Source organism: Pteronotus mesoamericanus, unplaced genomic scaffold (assembly GCF_021234165.1).
Source record: "Pteronotus mesoamericanus isolate MK-2021 breed Mesoamerican mustached bat unplaced genomic scaffold, CSHL_Meso_final contig_27, whole genome shotgun sequence".
NCBI lineage: Eukaryota > Metazoa > Chordata > Mammalia > Chiroptera > Mormoopidae > Pteronotus > Pteronotus mesoamericanus.
The window spans coordinates 13,078,651-13,101,760 of record NW_026555115.1 but is presented as its reverse complement, the minus strand read 5'-3'; the positions used below and the strand labels follow the sequence as shown (position 1 = coordinate 13,101,760).

At 37.7% G+C, this 23,110-nt stretch overlaps 1 protein-coding gene and 1 pseudogene across 2 annotated transcripts in view; one reads left to right on the top strand and one right to left on the bottom strand.

The window, feature by feature from the left end:
* The window catches only part of CNTNAP5 (contactin associated protein family member 5), a 1,056,232-nt gene that overhangs the window by 777,454 nt on the left and 255,668 nt on the right, over positions 1-23,110 (top strand). The window lies entirely within an intron of this gene.
* Positions 3,861-3,937, bottom strand: LOC129071864 (uncharacterized; annotated as a pseudogene).

Here is a 23,110-nt window from a genome sequence, read left to right as displayed (position 1 = left end):
CTCTAGAGTATTGATCAAAAGGTATTTCATTCTCAATTTACAATTCCCAAGGTGTTTTTATTCTAGTTCAATTTTTAAAATTTATTTTTAGTGTTCAAATACATTTGTCTCCATTTTCCTGCCGCCATTTTCCTCTACCCTACCCACCCCTGCCTCCCACCATCAGTCCTTCCCCACTTTCTTTGTCCATGGGTTCTTCATACATGTTCCTTGATTTGACCTTTCCCTTTTTTTCCCGTTACCCCCTCCCTCCTTCCCTCTTGTTACTGTTGCTTTCTTTTTCCTTTCAATGTTTCTGGTTATATTTTTCTTGCTTCTTTGTTTTGCTGATTAAGTTCCACTTATAGGTGAGATCATATGGTATTTGTTTTTTATTGTGTGGCTTATTTCACTTAGCATAATGCTCTCCGTTTCCATCCATTCTCTGGCAAAGGGTAGTAGCTCTTTCTTTCTTTCTACTGCGTAGTATTCCATTGTGTAAATGTACCATAGTTTTTTGATCCACCCATTTACCGATGGACACATAGGTTGCCTCCAGCACTTGGCTATTGTAAGTTGACCTGCTATGAACATTCGGGTGCACAGATTCTTTTGAATTAGTGTTTTGGGATTATTACGATATAATCTCAGCAGTAGAATCACTGGGTCAAAAGGCAGTTCCATCTTTAGGGTTTTGAAGAAGTTCCAAACTATTTCCCACAATGGCTTCACCAGTCTGCATTCCACCAATAGTGTACTAGGGTTCCCTTTTCTCCACAACCTCAGCAGAACCTATTGTTTGTTGATTTGTTTATATGGCCATTCTGACTGGTGTGAAGTAGTATCTCATTGTGGTTTTAATTTGCATCTCTCTTATGGTTAGTGATGCTGAACATCCTTTCATATGTCTCTGAGCCCTGTGTATGTCATCCTTGGAGAAGTGTCCGTTCAGGTCTTTTGTCCGTTTTTTAAATTGGATTGTTTGCCTTCCTAGGGTGGAGTCCCTTGAGTTCTTTATATATTTTGGATATCACACCCTCATCCAAGTTATCATTGGTAAACATATTTTCCCATATGGTTGGTTCCCTTTCACTTTGCTGATGTTTTCTTTAGCTGTGCAGAAGCTTCTTATTTTGGTGAAGTTCCATTTGTTTACTCTTTCTCTTATTACCCTTGCTCTAGGGGACATATCAGTGAAAATATTGCTGTGTGGAATGTATGAGAGTTTCCTGCCTATGTTCTACTCTAGGACTTTTATGGTGCCATGATTTATATTTAAGTCTTTTATCCATTTTGAGTTTATTTTTGTGTGTGGTGTAACTTGGTGCTTGAATTTCAATTTTTTGTGTGTATCTGTCCAAATCTCCCACCATTTGTTGAAGAGTCTACTTTTACTCCATTTTATGCTTCTTCTTTCTTTGTCAAATATTGACTGTAGAGGCATGGGTTTATTTCTGGGCTCTCTATTCTGTTCCATTGAACAGAATATGCCAGTACCAGACTGTTCTTATGCCAGTACCAGACTGTTCTGATTATAGTGGCTTTGTAATACAATTTGATGTCAGGTGCTGTGATCCCTTCTACTTTATTTTTCTCAAAGTTGCTGTAGCTATTAGGAGCTGTTTATGGTTTCATATAAATTTTGAAATGCTTGTTCTATATCTGTGAAATATGTCATTGGTATTTTAATAGGGATTGCATTAAATTTATAAATTGCTTTGCATAGTATGGACATTTTGATGATATTAATTCTTCCCATCCATGAACATGGTATATACTTCCATTTTTATGTGTGTCGTCTTTAATTTCTTTCTTCAGGGTTGTGTGGTTTCCTGAGTACAGTGTTTTACCTCCTTGCTTAAGTTTAATCCTAGGTACTTTATTCTGAACACTATACTAAAGACTTCTATAAAAAAATAAGATTAACATTATTATTTTTTTTCTCTTCCATTTTGCCTACTTTTGCCCATTAGAGGACAGTGAACCTTTAGTCTTGAGGTAGTGAAGGAGAAGCAAACAGGAGATATTCTGTGTTGTCACACTCCCTCTTTGTTACTGCTCCTTTATATTTATTCATTGGAGATACTTTCTATAATGAATGGATCTAGCTTATTTCCATAACTTAAGAAGAAAGAAGAGATGCATCTAAAACTTGTTTAAAAACCTTATATTCAGCATCAGTATGAATTCTTGATTAGAGTTAAAAAAAAGGAAGAAGAAGAAGAACAGCTTATATCTGTTAAAAATATATTGTCAGTTGTGACTGGGGTGGCTCAGTGGATTTACTGCTGGCCTGCAAACCAAAAGGTCACCAGTTCAATTCCTTGTCAGGGCACATACCTATGTTGCAGGCTGGAGTCCCAGTGCAGCGTGTGTGAGAGGAAGCCATACATTGATGTTTCTCTCCCTGTCTTTCTCGCTCCCTTGTCCTTCTCTCTGCAAATAAATAATAAGTTTTTAAAATAATTGTATTGTCAGTCCAGGGTCATTATTAAAAGTAAAATGATATAATTATTGAAGGCCATTTTAATTCTTTCGATTCGTTCACCATGACTCAAGTGACGTTATACAGAAAAAAAAAAAGAAAAAAGAAAAACCATTTTTTGTACTTGTTCTCTTTTTACTCAGTCTTTTTTATCTTTGTTTTCCTTCTAAGTTCAGGTGTCCTGAAGCAGTTTCCCCTTCACTGAGGAGCATGAGCAAACAAAATAATATTCAAATGTGTTCTTTTTTCCTCCAGTTGTCACTAATTTTTGCCTATAATTCTGTACAAACATTTTAACAGATATCCTGGCCTCATTTCTTGTTTTACCAATTTTTGTTCTACACAGTTTTTTTGAAATTATGAAGTCTTGCCTCAGATCACTTTTGCATGCGGGTTGAACACAGGACATCTTTCCATGTCCCTCAGGCCTTTGTGAATCTCTTCTCAGCTGGATTCTCTAGCCTCTTCCTAACATTCATCTTCAGTTACCCTGAGCAGCCAAGCTCCTCTAGCCTCCCCACATTTCTACACTGACCTTTCTGTCTAAAACAACCCTATATCTGGTCTATCATATCAACCCCTCCTTATTCATTAAGATTTTATTTTAATATTATCTCTTTCTCAAAGCCTTTCTCAACATTCCAGGAAAATCCCCCTCAGTATGATCCCATGGTTCTTTGATTATTCTGATTTCTAGACGGGAATGTATTATGCTGCTGGAATTATTTTCTTTCAAGCCCTTCTTTCTCCTATTATGTGAACTCAAAGATGAGAGCTGTGTCTATCTATATTGGTATCCCTGGAATTCGAGCACAGTGACTGGCACTTATTTAAAACTTTATCTATTTTAAGGGATGAATTATTCTTTCCATACACTCAATGTTCTCCCTTTTCTTCAGCTTGACCATAAACTTTTGTGATGCAGAACCTCTGTGCACCCCATTATCTTATGATAAATTATGTAGTACATGTGATAAGTGCTATGGTTGGTTTTCTATGAGAGGTGGCAACAACCAATCTTTTCGGTCCTGTGTGTGCATGCTGCTCTTTCCAGAAGGATAGAGTACCTGTGTCCTTTCCCCATAAGTCCCAGCTGCCTGTTACTTGCTTTGACCAAGTAACTTTGTACAAGTTCTCTGTCTGGGCAAGAGATGTCATAAAAGCTTTTACCTCAGTACTCTTGGGATCTACCTAAACTTCATGTAAAGAAGTGCAAGCTGGACCGTTGAATGATGAAAGGCCACAAGAAAGAAGAAAGGAACAGAAAGTTCTCTGATGTTCTATTGACCCCTGTTGAGGTATCAGACATGTGAGTGGAGCTTTTTGACATGTTTCATCCCAAGCCAAGCTCTCTGGTTAATGTTGTCATAGCCAATATCACATGTAGAGAAGAATAGCCCATAAAATTGTTAGAAATAACAAACTTTATTTTTAGTAATGAACTATAGAAATGATCCCTGAAAGTATAGTCTTACAAACTTTATTTTTAGCAAAGTAAATTAAGTTGATTGGAACACATACACACTTATATGTTTATATGTTGACTATTGCTACTTTCCACAACCAGGACAGAATCAATAGTTGTGACTGAAACCATAGAGCTTTCAAAGTAAATTTTTTAATTTAATTTTAATTTATTTTTTCAAATGCATTTGTCTCTGCCTCCCCCCCACCACTTTCCCATGCCCCCTCCCTTCCTCCCTCCCTCCCTCAGCTCTTCCCCTTTGGTTTTGTCCATGACTCCTTGCTATATGTTCCTTGACTTTCCCCTTCCCTTCCTTGTCCCCGCCCCCCACTCTTTCCCTCTTGTCTCTGTTGATTTTTTTTCCTTTCAGTGTTGCTGGTCTTATTTTTCTTGCATCACAAAGTAAATTTTTTATTATCTGGCCCTTTACAGGCAAATATGGGAAGCACTTTTTTATTAGATTTCTTTTTAGCAGATTAAAACAAGAGATATTTATTAGATAACTCAGTTTCTGAAGGTTAGAAGTCAGGAGTGGTTTAGCTGGGTGGTTCTGGTTCTGGCTCTCTCTTAATATTGCAGTTGAATGTCAACTGGGTCTTTGTCATCTGAAAGCTTGTCTGGGGCTGGAGGGGATCCTCTTTTAAGTCTGTACATATTTCAAGTTTGAAATATTTTACCAAACAGTAATAGTCAGATATCAGCTGATGCCTGAAGAGGTAAGGGGTAAAAAGAAATATATCACAGGTGATATTATTTAGAGGTAAGGCATTGATGTATAAGTGTTGGAACACAACATTGATTTGTTGAAATCAATACTTTTTGTTTTAGATCTATTTCTTTTTCTTACTAACATTGGAAAAATGTAATAGATTAGCAAAGATTAAGAGAAATTAAGTGAAAAAATTCTACAATTATGTGCAGGTAAGATTAATGTTGCTTAAGGCATTATTTTCTGACATTACTAAATGGAACCCAAGAAGAAGCTGTTCAGAAGCCAGGGGAGTTGGCTTTAATGGTCTCTGAGGAATGTCCTCACTGACGGGTAGCTCTCTTCTCATCTTGGCTTCTTTTACTTGCTTTTGGCCCTTCCTAGTAATTCCCCAAAGGGGATGTCCATCTATTCTTGAAACCAGAGAATTTGTTTTCTTAGGACACATAATCTTCTCTCAGAGTTCTGATATTATTCACAGACAAATTCTACAATATGAAAAGAAGGCAGCATGTTATAGTGACAAGAACACGCATTTTGGAGTTCCATAGTTACAGGTGCAAATCCTGGCTTAATCATTTACTTACTGTTTATACCCAGAAAACAAATTTTAACTTTTCTGTGCATGACTTTTCTCTAATGGAAAAGTGGAAAACATAGAAAGATATTTGGTACATAATAAATTCATATTTGTTCTTTTTGTAATAAAATATGTATTTTTATGCTCAGAGATTATCTTATTCAATGAAAAAAAAATCCCAGGTATATTACCATTTTCCTAGAACAGTTTAACAATGGTGATCATTTTTTGAGAATATAGTATGCAAGACATTGTGCCAAGCTCTGAAATTGCAAAGATAAATATTATACGTGATACAATATGAGGAATTGGAGGTGATAACGGTCAGATCTACTGGATTATAGGGCTAGGCTAGATTTTATTAAATATTTTCTGAAGAATGTAGACAACTGACATCTATCAAGTGTTGACCATGTGCCTAATTCTGAGCACTTTACACACATTAGTTACTTCCTTTCTGACATTCTATGGAGTCTGCAGCTGTCACATAAATGTGCCATAGTGGGCTGCACTTTTCCCACTGACAATCAAGCCCTTACCATCATATCGCCAGCTTAGGTAGATCTGTTTTCAATAGAACTAAACAATTTTTCTCTTCTAGATATTTTAAAACATCCAAATCTAATATATAGTTTTAAATGATGTTATATGGTAAATAAAATAAAACAAATACACAAAAAATAAAACCAATAAACTTATCTGCTGTGCAACTGACTAACCAGGTGAAGCTGATAAGCATTGATGATCTTTGACCTAGTTACTGGATCTAGTTTAAGTTACCTGCCTGACCATGAACAAACAGGATTTCTTATAGCCAACTCTGTACAGTCTTATGGGCTCATTTCATTCTGTCTGAGTGCTGGTTTTTATTGCTGGATTGGCACAAGTCCATGACCTTCCTTTTCCAAGCTTTGATAAAAACCCTGACTTTCTCCTTCACAAGTGAGTGTTCACTGGCATAGAAAATAAATAAACTCAGCATTGTTATTTTAAGAAAAAAACATTTTTTGTTTTATTTTTAAGCTTCAGTAGTTGTTTTATTCATTGATAAGGTGTTAAGTAATTTGTCTGCAGACATTAGCTGGTAAGTGTCAGGGCTGGGGTTTGAAACCTAAACCTTCTGACTCTAGAATGCACAGTCCTGTCATCTCACTTGCACAGTGTCAAACATCGAACAATAACATCTTTTCTATGGTGAAATGCAAAGCACTTAAATACAGTTTGGAATAATTTCATAATCACATGGTTTGGCAGAAACATTGATAAAGACCTTAAATATGAAAGGTATGAACCATTCACTTTTATGCATGTAAACAGCATGTAGACATAATTTTTGTGGTGTCCATTGTAAATGTGTAACAATAAACTTTCCAAGCATATGTATATGTATTTGTATATATGTTTATTATAAAGTTACTCATATGAAGAGTGCATAGCATACAATTTATAAATATTAAAAAAATCGAGTAATCTTATTATAAATTTCATGTAGCCATGTGACTCTCATAGATTGTCTCTGTTGACTTTTGCCAAATTCACGTATTCAAAAATCAACCAATGGTTACACTTTATGAAAGGGTTCCAGCTTGAATATCAGTTGATATTTTCATTTTTGTTAATAAGTAATATGAAAGTAAAATAATAAAACAGATGCTGAAACCTCATTTATTCTTCAGTGATATGAGTGACTTTTTTGTATATTAGGTAATAATTTCTAAATACTAGTAAAATATTTTCTCAATTTTTTGTATTATCTAAATGTAATGGCTGCAACATATCACACTTTTAAGTTAATTTGTATTATTGTATTTTCTTCAACACTTTCTGAACTCTAGACAATCAATGAGGCAATAAGCCAAACCATGATTTGTGGTCCACTTGTCAGTTTTTGTTGTGTGAATAAACTCACCACGGCTGATTTCATACCACTGGCATGATGTTACTGAAGAAGTAATTGGGAAGAGGTGCATAGTAGCACTGCATTCTATGATATTCCAGTCACATAGTTACACTAGATAAAAATAACTTTAAGAACATAGGTACTTGTGAAATGGAGTAAAACAATTGAAAAATGTTTGAGTATTCCCTCTGTTTTTAATAATATGCTTTATTAATTTTAAGCTTACATAATTTTATTTTTAGTAATGATTGTGTTCTACAAGTAGCTCACAAAATTTCTGAATGTTTACCATTTCTCTTTTGAGCCAGTACAAGGTGACAGCAGAACACCCCTGGGTATACATGAAGAATTTAGATACAGGAAAAATATAATCTCAATTTTGAGTTAGACTTTAAAATATGCACCTAAACTATCAGATGATTTTTTAAATCATCTAAGAGACAAAGCATCACCCACACTAAGTAGAATATGAAACGTATCTAGAGAAAAATGAGTTAATCACAAGGGAGTTTGTCAGCCTAAGAACTAGAACCCAAAATCAAATCTTCTTCTATCAACATGCCCTCAACACTCTCTCCACATCATTATCCCCACTCACCTTTCCCTCTGCTAACCAATTAGTGTAGCCTGTGTCTATGAGTTTTTGTTTGTCTTGTTTGTACATTCATTGATTTCAGTTTTATATCCCACATATGAGTGAAATCCTACAGTACTTGACTTTTTCTGTCTGACTTGTTTCACTTAATATGCTATCACAATAACAATCCATGCTGTCTCAAATTGCAGTATTTCATCTTTCTTATGGCTAAGTAGTATTCCATTGTATATATGAACTCCATTTTCTTTATCCAATCATCTATCAAGGCCATGTCTTGGCCACCATGAATGGTGCTACAATGGAGATAGGGGTGCATGTATCTTTGTGAATTAAGTGTTTTTAAATTTTTTCAGGTAGATTCCCAGAAGAGTGGTTGAGGGGTCATACAATTAATCTATTCTTAAATTTTTGAGGAAACCACATATTATTTTCCATAGTGACTCTGCTAGTTTACATTCCCACCAACAGTGAATGAGGGCTTCCTTTTCTCCACGACCTCTCAAGCACTTGCCTTTACTTCTCTTGTTGTTAATAGCCATTGTAACAGGTATGAGGTAGTATCTCATTGTAGTTTGATTTGTTTCCCTAATACCTAGTAAATTTGATCATCTTTTCATATATTTGACCCTTTGTCCTTCATGAACTTGACTATTCATGTCCTCTGACACTGGCCTTTGTACTGTTCTCATAGTTTTCCCTTTTTTAGAATGTCATATAGTTGAAATCATACAGTGTGTAGGTAGCCTTTTCAGATTGGCTTCTTTCACTTAGTAATATTCACTTAAGATTCCTCCTAGTCTTTTCATGGTGTTTTTAGCACATTTCTTTTAGTCCTTAATCCATTTACTTACTGAAGTTCATCTTGGCTGCTTCCAAGTATTGACAATTACAAGTCCTTGAGTTTTTAGTAGCCTTTATTTTTATTTTTTTGAATAGCTATAGATTTTCAGAGAATTGAGAAGGTTAAAACAGAAAGTACTCATATATCTTGTATCTAGTTCTTTCTTCATACATCAGTACATTTGTTATAATTAATGCATTTGTGTTTGCACATTATAATTATCGAAAAAAAAGATGGCGGAGGAGTGAAAGGGAGTCACGCTGACCTCCTCCCAAAACCAAACTGGAATTGCAACTAAATAATGGAGTAATCACCTGGAAAGCAGTGGAGCGATAGTGGGAGAGGAGCCTTGGTGCCGCGGACAGTGGATTCGACTCTCACACATCCCAACGGGTGAGAATTGCGGTGGAGGCTCGAGAGGGTGGTCTGGGTGCGCACGGGCACTGGCACCAGAGGGACATTGAAACGGCCAGTTAGTGTCCCCCCGAGAAGAACGGGGTCTGAATCATAAACAGGAACCCCTAAACTACAGCAGCTAAAGCCGAGAAAATACAGACAAAACGCAACCCCAAAAAGCTTAGGGGCGCTCTCTCCCAGAGACAGGTGGCTGGGGATGCAAAAAGACATTTAAAGGGCCAACGCAAAAGTTACAGCGGCAGCCACCCTCCTTGATCGCTGGGTACAGGCGGCAGCAGGGTGGGCTGGTGTCTGGGAAAAGACTGGTGAGGAAAACTTTGTGAAGTGAACTGACACGGCGGCCGGTGGAGCCCGGGTGATAACGCACTTCCCACTTGCCAGATACCATCTCGCTCAGGCATAAGGGAATCAATTAACCTGCCTTTTGTGCGCTCCGCACACAGCTCGTACACCTGTGAGCTGCGGGGCTGAGTGCAGACTGGCTGGGAGAGCCTTGAGGAGAGACTGGAGACGGAGGCATTGGGGAAAGAACGGGAGGAGGAACCGGGGAGTCCCGACTCCCTCCCCATTCAGTAGTCTCCATTGTGGGCTGGAAAGGCGCGACCCCAAAGAGGCAGAAGCGGGGCGCGCATGAACCAGACTGACTGCGATTGAAACCCAGTCCGCACAGGGGTTGGATCCTCAGCCGAAGGGGTCACAGAACTGCCCAGAGGCCCCTAAGAGGAGACTAGAAACGGAGGCACTGGGGAAAGAACGGGAGGAGGAACCGGGGAGTCCCGACTCCTTCTCCTTGCCGAAGTCTCCATTGCACGGGAAGAGGCCACACCCCCAAAGAGCCAAAAGCCCCAAAACACCCAGAGCAGGCGCGCACACTTGCGCCTAGTGACTGGCGAGGGTTGGCGAGCCTGTGTGTGACCCACGCGGGCTGGCGAACGCTTACACCTTCCGGCAAGGCCTCACACAGACTGGCACCCATACGGCCTGCGAGGGACTGCACAGAGGGGCAAGGACAGGCGTAAATTGACCTACCCGCCGCGATTGCGGAGCAGCCCACAAAATAAGTAGAGCTGCCCAGAGTCCCTGGAGGAGACACCAGAAACAGGATTAACCGGAGAGTCCTAGAGCTGATTTCCTCCCATTTCTGTAGTCCCCATTTGGAGAGGGCAAGCAACGCTCCCAAAGAGCCAAAAGCGGGGAAAACACACAATAGAAGACCCTAAACGGACCAGTGCCGTGAAGCTCGCATGCCAGGGAGGCCAGATGAGCATGGGAGGTCGCGAATAAGATCCCTGGTCTGGGGCAAAAACATGCGAGCCCAGGCAGGTGGGGGACCCTGCCGCGCTGGGAACGCGCTCAAGGAGCTCTCATGAGAGCGCAGAGAGATCCCAAAAAATAGCTCAGCCCTGACCGAAGGGGTCACAGAGCTGCTCCAAGCAGGAGTCAGACACAGGCATTAGACTCCTGAAAGGCTCAAACAAACAACCCAAGGCCCTATAGGGTCAACAACTGACATCATCAGAGGCAAGCCCAGAAAGAAAAGTAAAGGACAAAAATACTTAACAGACTCTCACAAAAATGGGAAGTAAAAGATGTTCCCCTCAAATGAGTGGAAAAGGGGACTCCCCACAGAGAGAGCTCAATGAAATAGAGGCAAGGGAACTATCAGATATGGAATTTAAAACAATGGTTCTAAGGAAGCTCAATGAGCTCAGCCAGCTCAAAGAGAACTAGGAGAAACTGCAGAGAAACTATCAGGATCTTACAGCAAACTATATCAGCCTGGAAAAGGACATAGAAACTATCAAGAAGACACAAGAGGATATGAAGAATACCATTTCTGAATTGAAGAACACAGTAGAAGGAATCCAAAGCAGGCTGGATGAAGCTGAGGATCGAATCAGTGAGATGGAGGACAAGGTAGAAAAAAGCTCCCAGAAAGAACAAGAAATGGAAAAACGGCTCAAAAAGAATGAAGACGCATTTAGCGAAATGCAGGACAACCTGAAATGCAATAATATCCGTATAATAGGGATACCAGAAGGAGAAGAAGAGGAGCAAGGAATAGAGAACCTCCTCGAAAAAGTAATGATGGAAAATGTCCCTAATTTGAGGAGAGAAAGGCTCTCATGGATCCAGGAGGCACAGAGGACCCCATTCAAGAAGGACCCAAGGAGGTCCACTCCAAGACACATCATCGTTAAAATGGCAAATGTCAAAGACAAAGAGAGAATCCTCAAGGCAGCAAGGGAGAAGGAGAAAGTAACATACAAGGGGGGCCCCGATACGCCTAGGAGCTGACTTCTCAACAGAAACACTACAAGCCAGAAGGGAATGGCAACAAATATTCCAAGCCATGAAAAGCAAGGGCCTACAGCCAAGGCTGCTCTACCCAGCTAGGCTCTCCATTAAAATAGGAGAAATACGGAGTTTCCCAGACAAAAGAAAGCTAAAAGAATACATCTCTACCAAACCAGCACTCCAAGATATGCTAAGGGGACTGGTTTAAGCAGATGAAGGAAAAGAATGAGACATAGAGGAACACAAGTACAAAGAGAAAAGATGAGTAAGTTTCTATCAGTAATATCTCTCAATGTGAATGGATTAAATGCCCCAATCAAAAGACACAGGGTAGCTGAATGGATAAGAAAACATGACCCACACATATGCTGCCTACAAGAGACCCACCTCAGAGCAAAAGACCTACACAGATTGAGTAAAGGGATGGAAAATAATATTCCAAGCAAATGGACATGAAAAAAAGGCTGGCGTTGCCATACTTGTATCAGACAAAGTAGATTTCAAAGCAAAGGCCATAAAGAGAGACCCAGAGGGGCACTTTATCATACTTAAAGGAAGAATCTATCAAGAAGACATCAACATTGTAAACTTATATGCTCCCAATATAGGAGCCCCCAAGTTTATAAGGAAATTGTTGGATGACTTCAAAAAAGATATAGATAGCAACACACTGATAGTAGGGGATTTCAACACCCCACTGTCAAAAATGGACAGATCTTCCAAACAAAACATTAATAAACATATCGTGGCACTGAATGAAACACTGAATCAAAGAGACTTAACTGACATATATAGAATCTTACATCCCAAAGAAGAAAAATACACATTCTTTTCAAATGCTCATGGCAGTTTTTCAAAGATAGACCACATGATAGGACACACAGCAAGCCTCAGTAAATTCAGGAAAATTGAAATAATACGAAACTTTTTCTCAGACCACAAGGCCTTGAAACTCGAAATCAAACTCAAAGAGAAACTTCAAAAACTTGGAAACTCATGGAGACTGAACAGTACACTATTAAACAATGAATGCGTCAATAATGAGATAAGAGAAGAAATCAAAAAATTTCTGGAAACAAATGAAAATGAACAGACAACTGTCCAAAACCTATGGGACACAGCAAAGGCGGTCCTGAGAGGGAAGTTCATAGCAATACAGGCTTACCTTAAAAAGATAGAAACATTGCAAATAAAAGACCTAACTCTACAACTTCAAGAACTGGAGAAACAACAACAAATAAATCCCAGAGCAAGTAGAAGGAAGGAAATAGTCAAGATTAGAGCAGAACTGAATGACATAGAGACAAAAAGAACAATTCAGAGGATCAACCAATCCAGAAGCTGGTTCTTTGAAAAGATTCATAAAGTGGACAAACCTTTAAGCAGACTCATCAAGAAAAAAAGAGAGAGGACCCAAATTAATAATATCAGAAATGAAAGAGGAGAAATAACAACTGATACCACAGAAATACAAATGATTATCAGAAACTATTATGAACAATTATATGCCAAGAAATTTGAAAATCTTGATGAAATGGACAAATTTTTAGAAAAGTATAATCTTCCAACACTGAAGGAGGAAGAAACAGAAAGCTTGAACAGACCGATAACAGTTGGGGAAATTGAAGCAGTCATCAAGAAACTCCCAGCACACAAAAGCCCAGGGCCGGACGGTTTCCCAGGAGAATTTTACAAAACATTTAAGGAAGAGTTAACCCCTGTCCTTCTCAGACTATTCCAAAAAATCCAAGAGGAGGGAAGACTGCCAGACTCCTTCTATGAGGCCAGCATCACCCTGATCCCAAAACCAGATAAAGACCCTACAAAGAAAGAAAACTACAGGCCAATTTCGCTGATGAACATGGATGCTAAAATCCTCAACAAAATATTGGCAAACTGCATCCAGCAATACATTCAAAAGATTATCCATCACGATCAAGTGGGATTCATCCCAGGGATGCAGGGATGGTTCAATATACGCAAATCAGTAAACGTGATACACCACATAAATCAAAGAAAATACAAAAACCACATGATCATCTCGATAGATGCAGAAAAAGCATTTGACAAGGTACAGCACCCATTTATGATCAAAACACTCAGCAAAATGGGAATAAATGGGGCATTCCTCAACGTAATAAAGGCCATATATGAAAAACCTATAGCCAATATTATACTCAACGGGCAAAAACTGAAAGCTTTCCCACTAAGATCAGGAACACGACAAGGATGTCCGCTCTCACCGCTTCTTTTCAACATCGTATTGGAAGTCCTAGCTACAGTGGTCAGACAAGAGAAAGAGATAAAAGGCATCCAAATAGGAAAGGAGGAAGTAAAACTATCATTGTTTGAAGATGACATGATAGTGTACATAGAGAACCCTGTAGACTCTACCAAAAAACTCCTCAACCTAATAAGTGAATTTGGCAAAACAGCAGGATACAAAGTCAACATTCAGAAATCAAAGGTGTTTCTGTACACCAGCAATGCAATAGAAGAAGAAGAAATCAGGAAAAATATACCATTCGATATAGCACGAAAAAAGATAAAGTACCTAGGGATAAATTTAACCAAAGACACAAAAGACCTATATGCAGAAAACTATGCAACATTGAAAAAAGAAATTAAGGAAAACACAAATAAATGGAAGGATATACCGTGCTCATGGATTGGAAGAATTAATATCCTTAAAATGTCCATACTACCAAAAGCAATTTATAGTTTCAACGCAATCCCTATTAAGATACCAATGACGTATTTCACAGAAATAGAACAGACATTTCAAAAATTTATATGGAACTATAAACGACCTCGAATAGCCGCAGCAATTTTGAGAAAGAAACACAAAGTAGGAGGGATCACAATACCGGACATCAAACTCTACTACAAAGCCACTATACTCAAAACAATCTGGTACTGGCACAAGAACAGACCCATAGACCAGTGGAACAGAATAGAAAGCCCAGAAATAAGCCCAGGTCTCTATGGATATCTAATATTCGACAAAGGGGGCAGAAGCATAAAATGGGACAATAACAGCCTCTTCAACAAATGGTGTTGGGAGAGCTGGATGGCTACATGCAAAAAATTGAAATTGGATCATCAGCTGACACCATACACAAAAATAAACTCAAGATGGATAAAAGACTTAAATATAAGTCGCAACACCATCAAAGTCCTCGAGGAGAACATTGGCAGGAAACTCTCAGATATCCCACGCAGCAATTTTTTCACTCATATGTCTCCTAAAGCAAGGGACACAAAGGAAAGAATAAACAACTGGGACCTCATCAAAATAAGAAGCTTCTGCATGGCTAAAGAAAACATCAGCAAAATGAAAAGGGAGCCAACCCTATGGGAAAATATATTTGCTAATGATACATCAGATAGAGGTTTGATCTCCAAGATATACAAAGAACTCACTCGACTTTACTCCAAGAAGACAAACGATCCAATCAAAAAATGGGCAAAGGACCTGGGCAGATGCTTTTCTAAGGAGGAGATACAGAGGGCCCAGAGGCATTTGAAAGGATGCTCTGCATCACTAGCCATCAGAGAAATGCAGATCAAAACCACCATGAGGTACCACCTCACACCAGTCAGAATGGCCATCATAAACAGATCCACAAACAACAGGTGCTGGCGAGGCTGTGGAGAAAAGGGAACCTTAGTACACTGTTGGTGGGAATGCAGACTGGTGCAGCCACTATGGAAAGCAGTGTGGAATTTCCTCAGAAAGCTGAAAATGGAACTGCCTTTTGATCCAGCGATTCCCCTGCTGGGACTATACCCTGAGAACACCAAAACGCCAATACAAAAGAACCTATGCACCCCAATGTTCATAGCAGCACAATTTACAATAGCCAAGTGTTGGAAGCAACCTAAATGCTCATCAGTAGATGACTGGATCAAAAAGTCATGGTACATATACACAATGGAATACTACGCAGCAGAAAGAAAAAAAGAAGTACTAAACTTTGCGACAGCATGGATGGAACTGGAGAGCATCATGCTAAGCGAAATAAGCCAGGGGGCGAAAGACAAATACCATATGATCTCACCTATAAGGAGAACCTAACCAACAATGCAAAGAAGCAAGGAAAATATGACCAGCAACACTGAAAGGAAAAGAAATCAACAGAGACAAGAGGGAAGGGGGGCGGGGCAGGGAAAGGGAAGGGAAGGGGAAAGTCAAGGAACATATAGCAAGGACTCATGGACAAAACCAAAGGGGAAGAGCTGAGGGAGGGAAGGTGGGAGGGGGCAAGGGAAAGAGGTTGGGGGAAGGCAGAGACAAATGTATTTAAAAAGTAAATAAATTAATTAAAAAAAAAGTAAAAAAAAAATAAAAATATTGGGTAGAGCCCTGGTTGGTGTAGCTCAGTGGATTGAGTGCCAGCCTGTGAACCAAAGGGTTGCTGGTTTGATTCTCAGTCAGGACACACGTCTGGGTTGCAGACCATGTCACCAGTAGGGGGCGCTCATGGGGCAACCACACATTGATGTTTCTCTCCCACTCTTTCTCCATCCTGTCCCCTCTCTAAAAATAGATAAAATAAGATCTAAAAATAATTTTAAAAGTAATAAATAAATAAAAACATAGGATAGATACAAAATAATAGTTACCCGAAATGAAAGATTCCCATAAGTATGCACATATTTCTGGGGAGGAAGTCTCAGGATGTGTAGAATTTGGGGGGAAAAAAATTTCTTGTAAATATCAGAATATGGGGAAAAAACTGGATTCAGCAGAAAGCTTTTATTTTCACAAAATTGTTTCAAACATTTCAGAACTCATGATACAAACTTTCTACCTAACAAAATTTTAAATCTATGGAAATGGTTGAAATTTAATTTGGTTGAAATTCATTTCACTTACCTCTCCCATGTGCTCTCCTGAAAAACAATTATTTCTACGAATGAGGATAAGTCTCATGAACTGGAAATTAAACAGCCACAATCAAAGTAAGTACATTGGCCACTTCATGTATTAATTTTACAATGCTGAAGAAATAATTTCAAGAGGCTATGGAAAGTAAAACTATACAGATGACAGCACAGTTGTATTCAATAACAAATCTTCTGGTTGGAAAAAGTCTATGCTTTGGGCATGAACCAGAACATAATGGAGGCATCAAAATGTCATTTGTGATCAATTTTATTAGTTTCAGGATAAAAACACATTAACATATGTTGGAGAGTGCTGACTTAAAAAAAAACAAAAACAAAAACAAAAAAACAAGCCCCTTTTAAAATCTCAGTATAACCTACACTCAGAAAACTGCACGCTTCATAAATGTTAAGTTCAATGAACATTCAGAAGATGAATACATTTGTTACCATCCACCCAGACCAAGAAACAGACATCTTCAGCACTGCATTGACTGCTTTTTAATGTTTCTGAACATGTTTCTCTTACTTAGAAAGAGGGTGAATGTCAAAACTTGTGTCTATAAATTTTGGATAAAGAAACAAGGTTTAGTCAACAAGTCTCTTAGCTTACAAGTTGATTGATCACAACTGATTTCCTTCTAAAATAACTATGATAGACTTTTACTAGGCCATTTACATTGACCAAGCAAGTCGGATCAAAAACATAAAGATCAGTTCTTGATTGACTCATGATCATATGGGGCCAGCTGCTTGATGATTTGCTTATGTATCTAGAATAAGACCAAAATATGACTTGGTCCCTTTAGAAAAGAACAATTAATTGCCTGCCATTCTTTGAGGTCTGTCTCTGTCTCTTTCTCTCTCTTTCCCCCTCCCTTTCTTCCTTTCAATCTATCTCCTTCTCTCTCTCTCAACCTCTCTCTCTTTCTCTCAAATAGATTTGTTTCAATGGGAAAAGTTATTTCTGAAGGATAATATCTTTCTTTTTTTCATTAAATAGGTGTCAAAAAGAATGTTTAGTAAGACGGTGATATCAACCCAATTAAAATTCTGATCATTGTGAATCTGCTTCATCTTAAAAAAAAATAATTATCAATAATCTACAGTTTATTTGATTTCTTTAGTTTTTACCTAATATTTTTTTCTGTCATAGGATCCCATCCAGAACACTACATTGCAATCACTTGTCATGTCTTTTTAGTTTCTGCTTGTCTGTTGCAGTTTCTCAGACTTTCTTAGGTTTTCATGAACTTGACAGTTTTGAGGGCTAATGTTAGGTACCTTGTAGGATGATTCCCTGATATTGGATACAAAGGTATATCTTCATCTATTTAATAACTTTATTTTTCCAGGTCACTTTAAAAAAGCTTACCTTAAGTGAGCAATGTTAATGAATAATTTGATGGATAGATCTGAAAAGCCCTCCCTTAATTAAGAAGAAAGAAAAAAAGGAAAGGAAAGAGAAGAAATAAGGGAAAAGAAAGAGGAAAGAGAAGAAGAAACAAAAGACATATCCTTCCAGAAGGTCAGCATAAGGTCTGCACATCCTGGGGGTGCTCTCAGAAGTACGGGGGCTTCAGAAGCAGAGGCAGCGCAGTAGGCCTCTTTTAACAATGAAGCACAATTACTTGGAAATTTTTTTAACCTCCATACTATATACCAGGTACTACACTTGCGTTAGTTAACTGTCACAAAGACCCTATGAGAAAGGTGCTATTAGCATCCTCCTGTTAAGGAAAGTGAAGCACACCCTAGGGTGCCGCATGCATCAATATCTAGAGAAGAGGCAGGATGGATTTTCAGAATGTGGAGATCATTTTGACATGTGTGAGGTTTGAAAAGGAGGAGTGGTAAATGATGGGGCCAGCAGGATGAACAGCGGCCCCATACTGAAGATCCCTTCTGGTTATGCTAAGGTCATAGATTTTTCCCTGAGGAAATAGGCAATAACAGAAGGGGCATAAATGAAGTAAGACATGCTCAGATCCACTCTTTAAGATAATTACATTTCCTGCAGTGTGTAGTATATATTTCATGCAGACAAGACTAGAGCTAGGGAGTCTGTTAGGTAACACAGGTACAACTTATGGTGGTCTGCATGAAGGCAGGGACAATGGAAGCATTCCTATTCCTGAGACATTTTGCTTTGAGCAGGCCTCAGTCATCCTCATTTTCTACCAATACATTTGTACCCACAACTGGAAAATTCATAGATTTAATATTCCTAAGAACGCCATATATTTATGTATATGTACGTGTATGCATAAATATGTATATAGAGACACATATATATGTATACATACATGTATCTGTCTATATAGTCATCTACTATACACCATTTGATCAGTAGCAAATATGAACTTTTTTTATAAACTTTGATAAGCATAATTAGAACATTTTTCTAATTTATTAATTTCAAATTGAGACTCAACCTGAGCTGGTCAGACAAGAAATGCAACTTTGGCAATTATTAGGTAATCATTGCTAGGCATGAAAAATTAAGAAACTCATACAGTACTCCATAATGGAAAATGGGTTTTCAAATTTCTGTTTATTATAATCACCAGTAATAGTCCTATTGTCTAGGAATATGATTCATTACACTGCTAACTCCTGTGTGATATGGGCCAAAATCTTTGTATTTGCTGGAAGTGCTGAATCCCAGGGTTCAGCCATTCAGTCCATCAAGAGCCTGCTTCTCTGAGAACTTCCTGTTTCCCAGACCCTCATTTAGCCTTTATGAAAGACCCACTTCTTCCTCTTGCTAAGGACAAGCATCTCTTCTTTCTGTAACTGATTTTGCCTCTGTTCCTCCCACAGATCTGCAGCCAACATGTCTAATGGAACAATCTTTGGTGGTGGAAATGCCCTATTCTGCACTGTCTAATTCTGTAGCTACTGGCCACATGTGGCTCTTGATCACTTGGGATATGGCTAGTGCCAAACAGAAACTGAATATTTAATATTAACTAATGTAAATTGACATTGAGATAGTTTCACATGGCCAGTAGCTACAAAATCAGAAAATGTTAAGAAAAATCCAAGAAAAAGTTTATGCATCTTGTGTTTTTGCCTTGTTATGCAAATGACCACAAAGGCTGGGAGCACAGAAGCCATGTCACTTTCTTAGAAGAAGGAGGGTCAAATATGCAAATTATTATCACGATATATTATCCTGACACAGATATATTTTCTTTCACTCTTATACGGTTTGGATTCAGTACCTATCTATAGATTGAGTGGAGGAGCTCAGATTAATAATTGAAGTTTTCTTTTTCTATGACTTATTAGATATTTCATATAAGTAAACTTATGCAACATACTGCCTCTTGTTTCTGGCTTTTTTCACTTACCATAATTTTTCATGACTCATTAAAATTGTAGCATGTACCATCAGTACTTCGTTCCTTTCTATGGATGAATAATATTCTACTGTATGCACATGCCACACTTTATTTATCTCTTCAGCCCTCAATAAACATTGATTAGTTCCCCTTTTTGGCTATTCTGATTAAATAACACTACTATGGACATCATGTACAAGTTTTGGTATGAACATAAGTTTTCAGTTCTTGTAGGTGTATATCTAGAAGTGAAATGGCTGGATCATATGATAATTTTATGTCTTACTTTTTGAAGAATCACCAAAATGTTTTCTGTGGATGCTGCACCATTTTATATTTTTTATCAGCAGTGTTTGAGAAGACTCATTTCTTTACACTCTTGCCAACACTTTTCAGTATTTATCATTTTTATTTTAGTTACCTTCATGGGTGTGAACTGGTATCTCATTATGGTTTTGATTTGCATTTTTGTAATATCCACTAATTTTGAACAAAATTTAATGACAAAGGATTTGCTCTTTTTAATTGGGTTATTTTTCTTTGTGTTCTTTGAGTTGTAAGAATTCTTTATATATTCTAGACCGTTTTTAGATATACAATTTTAAAATACTTTTTTCCATTCCATGAGTTTCCAATTTAATCAAGACAATTAGTTGTATGATTAACTCAAAGGGAGTTTATTATCCTATTTTTTAACATTTTATTGTAAAATTTTCAAATATTATAAATATATTAACACTTATGTACTTATAACCCTTATTGTAGAGAAAGATTTTGATTTATCACATATCTATAGTTTGCTGCTATTATTTTTATTTTCTTTCAACCTTTCTAAACATTCCTGATACAACTCTTATTCTTCTTAATTTTTTTTCCTCTCTCCCTTCCTTCCTTCCTTTTTTCCCTTCCTTCCTTCCTTCCTTCCTTCCTTCCTTCCTTCCTTCCTTCCTTCCTTCCTTCCTTCCTTTTCTTTCTTTCTTTCTTTCTTTCTTTCTTTCTTTCTTTCTTTCTTTCTTTCTTTCTTTCTTTCTTTCTTTCTTTCTTTCTTTCTTTCTTTCATGTTGTTTTCCATGTAATTTTTTTTTTATTGTTGACACTATTACAGATGTCACCATCCTCCCAGTCCCTGCTTTTGCTGGCTTCCAGCCAGCCCCCAACCTCTTTCACTCTGACTGTGACCACGCTGTTGTCTGTGTCTGTGAGTTATGCATATATGTTTTTTTGGCTAATCTCTTCACCTACTTCCTAAATTTTAATAATTTTTTATCAATACCCACCAAAGAAAAACTAGAATAAAAACAACAACAAAAACAAATATCCTGTGCAAAATGGAAATATTTGTGTTTAAGTTCTTATTTAAAATGGTACATGCAATTGTTATAAGAATTACATTCAGCATGAACAGAATGCCCTTCAAATCATTTGGAATTCAGAATGATAATGCTCTTAATTTGACCTATTTGCAGTTCTCCTATTTTAATAGTGAGGGGCTTCTCAGGAAAAAAAAATGACCTTTAATATGACACCCTCAACTTTGTGTGTACTCCAACAGTAAAGATAATCACTTAAGGAGGGGTTTTTGTTTTGTTTTGTTTTTTGTTTTGAGGTCTTGTGAGTGAGAGGTTATCTTCTCTAATGCCTTATTTCATATCCCTAAATTTAATGGTCTCAATTCCATGGCTGTTGAGTTTACCTGCTTTATTTGCTTTAAAGAGAAATTTCGGCAGAATTTCAGAAGGATCTAGAGAATTGCATGCCAAGCAATGTTTGCCCTATATCAATTTTGCATAACATTGGGGAAAGAGAATTGAAATGGAATTTCTCATTATGCAAAAACAACTATTAAGAAGATGCAACTGAATGTAAAACAATTGGCAAAGAAATGAGATACAGCATTACAAGGCGTTGGGGCACAGTTAAAGGATTGATCTGCCCCTTTCCCCCATTCTCTCTTCCAGATTTTGTCATTCACTTCAGGGACTATCAAAAAACACTATTTAACAACCAATCTAAAATTTCAAACATTACCATCTGATGTGCTTATTTCAACACATGAACGTGAACAGATGTTTACATTATAATGTTAAATGCTCCAGCTGTTCCTATGTCAGAGTAAGCATCTATGCATTTTATTTAAAAGTAAAACAAAGCTTTTAAACCTCTTCGCTCTCAAACATCCATATAAATAATTTCTAACTTCCCTTCCTAACTTCTTCTCCTCCATCCTTTCTTCTTGCCTTATGAAAAAAATCAAGGTTTCTTGGAAGAGTATTTTCTCTCTCTGGACATATCTCAGAAGATCAGTGCTCAATGGCTTCAGTCACATCAGTGAATGTCATACTATTTGTGCACAGGATAAAATTGAGTTTAAAGAATTTTCCCAGATTTAGGTTTGAGTTTTTCAACCTGCTGTGGAAAGCTGGCTATATCTCTGACAGCAAATGTCCATGAGTTCTGAGGGCTTTCACCATCAAACAGCTTTGCTTATCAAGGATTATTTTTTTTTTCTCCCTGGCTGTAGTACACAAACTAGAAGAGCAATGAGTAACCCTATTAAATGTCTTTAGTTTTATATTCTTTAAGATAATAACATGAAAGACTTCGTTTTCCACCCACAATATGCTAGAGGTAAAAAATGAGTGGCCCCAAGTCCAGCTAAGTGGTTGCAAGTGCAGGTATTCTACCAGGAGGCCCTCTAGGAAACTCTACCTGCAAAGTAGATTTGCACTGAAAAGATTATCAATGCCCAAGTAAAGAATTTTTTAAATTATTTTTCATAGTTTTCTCAAAGCACTAAGCAAACTTAACAAGGAATTGTTGAGATATAGTATCTCATTACACTATTATTCCAAGACAATGCCAGGAATTATACCTGCTTTCCTAATTCTGGAAGGGTACACACAAAATTATACAGTTCTTAAATGTGTATATACAAACTGTTTTATATCATAAAATAATTTTAAAGTATCATAATTGATAATTCACAGTACCTCTTATATGTTTGATGTTTTATCAAACCATTTAAAATGTTTGTCTGAGTGTAAACACAAAAAATAGGAGAAAAAATACCAAGATGTTTACAATTATTTTACAGCCAACGTATTCTTTGCAGTGACCTACAAATACTTGGCTGCCACCCTCTCGATCCCTGTCCCAGCCCTCACTCTCCTCACCTTGCTCAGCCTTGCTCCCCAGTTAAACCAAAATGCATATTATTCCTCCAGCTTTCAACAGAACATCTTTATAGCTGCTGGTTTTACTGCCTCAAACCTTCTCCCTCCATGTAGCTGGTTCATATAGTCTCTCACCTTCCCCAAATTTGACTCAAATATCACCTTGCTATGTAAGGAATATTTGTGCCCACCTCCCAAATTCATGTTGAAGCTTAAAATCCTAATACAGTTGTGTTAAGAGACAGAGCCTGTTGGAGGTGATTAGATCATGGCAGTGGGGCCTTAATTAATGGGAAAAGGCATGAGAGATAATCTTTGTTGTGCACATTAGGATAGCCAGACACCAGATCTCTGACTCCTTGATGTTTGACTTTCCAATCTCCATAACTTTGAGAAATGTTTGTTTTTTAAGCCACCAGCCTACGGTG